This window comes from Etheostoma cragini, chromosome 4, assembly GCF_013103735.1.
Source record: "Etheostoma cragini isolate CJK2018 chromosome 4, CSU_Ecrag_1.0, whole genome shotgun sequence".
Lineage (NCBI taxonomy): Eukaryota > Metazoa > Chordata > Actinopteri > Perciformes > Percidae > Etheostoma > Etheostoma cragini.
The window spans coordinates 25,913,999-25,918,768 of record NC_048410.1 but is presented as its reverse complement, the minus strand read 5'-3'; the positions used below and the strand labels follow the sequence as shown (position 1 = coordinate 25,918,768).

The 4,770-nt window shown below is 37.2% G+C and overlaps 1 long non-coding RNA gene across 1 annotated transcript in view; it reads left to right on the top strand.

Moving 5' to 3' along the window:
• Positions 1-4,770, top strand: part of LOC117944072 — a 20,848-nt gene that overhangs the window by 10,904 nt on the left and 5,174 nt on the right. The window contains exon 2 of the long non-coding RNA XR_004656492.1: positions 4,405-4,410. This is a non-coding gene — a long non-coding RNA (uncharacterized LOC117944072). The remainder of the gene's footprint in view (positions 1-4,404; positions 4,411-4,770) is intronic.

Here is a 4,770-nt window from a genome sequence, read left to right as displayed (position 1 = left end):
TCTATCTGTAAAGTGTCTTGAGATAACTCTTGTTATGAATTGATACTATAAATAAAATTGAATTGAATTGAATTAAGCAGGGCCACCGATGCGTTCCACATCCGCATGGACAATACACAGGATTTATTGTGAGGAGATAGCTTTTATGTGCTGTGCTTTTAAAACTTTGAATACTTTATGTAAAAGAAAATTGCTTATTTAAAATATTTCTATTAAAAGTTTTGTAAATATTTTTCAACGAAAGGGTTTAAAATTAGTTTTTATGTAATTGCTCATTTGTGAGAACAAAAGCAGCACTTTACACAGAAGATTACTGAATTACCTCTTGGATCATTTTAAAACACTAAACTTTCAGTAGGAATGATGAATCACTGAGGAAGCCAGGGAATAACAACATCTTAGAAAGAAGAAGAAATATGTCTTGAGTTTTATTTTGCATATGGGTAAAATAAATCAGCAAGTACTCCTGCACAAGGAAATACTGAAATAACGGAAATAACATTTTGATTCGGACTGAAAGACGATTCCTTCACGTGCCTCTGTGTCCAGGGCAATGTCTGACCTGTTGAAGGAGCATAAAGAATGTGTGTCAGACATTTGATTTACCAATTACATCCTAAGGGGGAAGAAAACGTGTTTAAAAAAATAATCAAAAATAGAATTCTGCCTTGCCAAACGTCGACAGGGACAGCGCGGAATTAAAGTAGTTTCCCCATAGCTACATTTAATTGTGACCGACAAAAAAACACTTTGGCTTACTAAATGTAGGTATCAAAAAAATATTGCTTATACTGAGGGTGAAAGAGTTGGCAACATTCCTGCCGTGCTACAAGCTAACAAGCTAACTGTTAGACTTAGCAACAAGATAAAGAGTAAAATGAGATTTGCGCTATCACTATTGATACTGTAACCATCGCTATCTTAGTTGTGTAGTTCTTAAAAAATGAAGCAAATCAAGCAGGGATACTTACATGTCAAGCAGAATTGTGGCTAGTTCTGAATCCGTGTTGAATCCTTTCAGGAGGCGTAGCTCCCTCCACCTCTGAATAGCCGCTCCGATGTTGACCCTCGTTTTATTTTGGCTCGGTTTAATTCTTTCTTTTCAGCTCACTTTTCGTCATTGGTCTTCTTCTTCTGTTTGCCCGTCTTTGTTTTCTGAGCAGGTGTCACTCGAGGCAGTTTTCCTGAAAAGTTGTTTCTCCGCGATTAGCACGGCTGCAACACACGGGTAATCTTGAGCTTGAACGGTGGTGCGCTGTGCGGGGGAGGGGTATGAGCAGCGCATACACGAGAGTGATTGACACTGCAAGACAGTCCTCCTGGCTCTGATTGGCTGTTTCTGACCGGGAGCGGTGTATTTCTGCAAGTGGCAGTAGGAACACAGGGAGAAGCCACAGGAGCTTGTTTTTTTTCACAGATTATCTGTCTCATATTCTGCTGTGAGGACATAGTGACAGTTTCAACAAATATGTAAAAAATAATTTTTTACAAAAGTTACCTACTGAAGCTTTAAGGCCTGTTTACGATGTGTTTTAGCCATGTTTTTGCTTGGAACTATAGAAATCTGGCACACTACTGATTTAAGTTCAACTGAGAGAGCGTGCCATTCAGATGTAAAAAATAAAATATAATTGATAAACATTTTTTAAAAATGGAAACAATAACATACACAGGTAAAAATTTAATATGAAAAATGATGGAGTAAATCATTTTTATGAGGCCTTTAACAGAAAGGACTAGGGTTAATAATTTTTAAGTACAGTAGTTATACTATATGTTGAGTAATAATACTTGTACCTTTTGTTCAAAACTCTTTTGCGTTTAATGTCAATAATAGTAAGTCAGTAAGACTGCAAATGTATGCAATTGTTGATTTTTAGTTATTATGCTCTCTTCTAAAAAGGTTGTACACGTGTAGGCTAATAGATGCAAACATTTCCATCCTATCAAGCAAAATGAATTTGGGTTTTTGAGTAGACAGTGAGCTTTTGTAAGCTGAGTGCTCTTTAACCTGAACTTTCATCGCCTGACGTAGGTGCGTCTGGCTACAACAACGGATAATGGTTCTGATGACGGATCCCTGTGCTGTCTCTCTGTGTGGCATGCAGTCTGCTTCATCCTACTGCTGTGACACACATACACACACACACACACACAAACACACACACACACCATTACTTTATGCCTCAATTAAAGCTACTTGTACCTGTACCAGACTCCACTGGATACAGTGAATCATGCTTGCAGGGTTTTACACATTCACATTCACCAGGAAACCAGTAAGCAATGGCAAGCAGGATTTCTCCTAGTCCCAGAATGCATTTTGGGCATTTAAATTATAAAACAGGAACTTCAAAGAGATTTATAATTGTTTATAGGTCTAAAACAAAAAGCTCTGAAAATGACTGAAAAAGGTGTTTACGGGGATATATTACAAGACATACAAAACATGTTAAAATGAGATCTGTTAATGTAGAGGACATACAATCTATTTAGATGGTATGTTTAATGTGTATGTGTAGATGTCAATTTGTCAATGGCCTCACTCCTCTTGAGATAGAATGCATTTCCAATGTCTAAAATGCATGTCCATTCATGACATACACAATTTGGGTTAAAACATTTCCAAACATATTTTGAAATTAGGAGAAATGCTGGTTCTAGTTACCTTGTTGTCCAATAAGGTAACTGGATAGCTGTTCCCATGTTTGTTTGTTTTTTTACTTTGAAAGTACTTTATAGTCATTATTTAAGCTGCAGATATCTTTGTCCTAAAGGATAATTCCAATTTATTTGAACTTGAGTTGTATTTTAACATATTTGCCATAAACTCTATCAGTTACAATAGCATTCCACAGTACCAAATCTGTATGAGATGTATTGTACTGTATACAATAAAGATACAATGTTATATTTTCTAAAAAAAAATGATGAACATAGATACATCACAATCTTACAGTAGTACAAGTTGTATTCTGAGTACCAACACTCTTCCCTTCCTCCCTCTCTATCTGTCTATCTCTATCTTCTTCTCAGCTTGGCATTCCTCTTTGTTTCTAGTGAGTTGTTGCTGCCTTGACTAACAAGTCAGAACAGGAATGAGTGTTGTCTTTTGCAAATGGATTTATTGCTGATAAATTTTCCAAAGCCAAGTATTAGACAGCACTTCATAATGATGAAGCGTGGGGTCTGCCTGAGAGGAAAAATATCTTATATTGTAATATTTGTTATTACAAAAGGCATGTTCAGACATTCAGTGGGTGACAAATTGAGGACAAAATGTGTGTCAACTGGTCATCATAAAGTATTCTCACACAAACCGGTGCAAATGCTGCCTGTGGATGCGGGGAATGTGAATCTGTTCTGTTGTTCAGCCGTCAGACAAAGAGCAGGCCAAAGCCGTCAGCAACTCTGAGACATACTAAGCATCTGGTGACAGATCCGTTGGGATGCATGACCACTCTACACTGGGCTGTCCGTGTGTGGGAGTCCTGCATAGATACATGATGTGTTTTTACTGTCAACTTAGTGCACACCTCAAGAATTTGTGAGGTCCCTGTCCTCACTAGTAAAACCTGCTTGTGTGCGTTTTTCCAAACAGCTATATATTTAATTGTGGTAGGGGCCTGCAAAGCACAAGTGTCTTTTTTTCTCCACCTGTCAAATTGCCTTTTTTGTGTTTGAATGCAAGCTTGTAGCTAAGCTTACAGTCATTTCAAACAAATTGGAGCTTTCTATGATTGTTTGATTGCTAACCTTAGCTCTAAATACCATTCCATTGACAGCCTTTGTTGTGTTTGATGCTAACTTGTTACCAGCAGTGAACCAACTTTTAAAGTAGGTCCATTTTTACTGTGTTGACATTACAGGTTTCCTGATAAAGCAGATTTACTGAGTTTTGAGAGAAAAAACTGTAAATAAATATGATTGAAAAAATATATACATATGTTTATAGTTATGAAGAAATACTTAAGAGATTTAAACCTTATTTCTCATATGACTTCAATTTCTCCTCTACACCGGGTGAATCCATATTGTAAAACAACATTGGTTCAAAACATTTGATTTGAAACACAGCTGGGAGGATATATTTGAAGATCTGTAAAACAGCAAAAGACTGAACCAAATTAGAAAATATTTCAGCAGGAAGAATTTACCATCAATGTAAAATTATGTAAATTTGTAAGCAGCTAAATGTTTTTGACAACCAGCTACATGATCCTTTCCTAGATATGAGCAGCAACAAAGGAATAAATAATCCCTTTTTCTCTTAGAAGCTCCATGTGAAAACACATTAGAGCTTTGTGGAATGGAAGTAACACAACCTCAGGGCATGAACCTGGAATTCACTGTTTGTTTAGTGGATGGATAAGAGAGCACTGCTGGTGCTGCTGGCTACAACAGGAGGTGGTGCAGAGTTCAGCTGTAGGTAAAACTTACCTCACAGACCGACCTGGAGCTATCTGACTGTTGGGCAACCCAAATGAGAGAGAGGTGTAAGGGAGATGACAAATGATCATAGGAGGGGAAACATAAAGGGAATATTGTTCAAAATGGGCAACCTTTGAAAATATTTAATTCAACTCAAATAGATTTCATTTATAGTTTCAAATCATAACATAAGTTATTTCAGGACACTGTTTAGACTACAATCTATCATTACCAGACCTAACAGTTTCCCCCACAAGAGAAAGCATTTAGTGTGGCGGCAAGGGAAACTTAACACAATTTACCACACGCGGAAATCGCTCTTGGGTCGGGGGGGGGGGG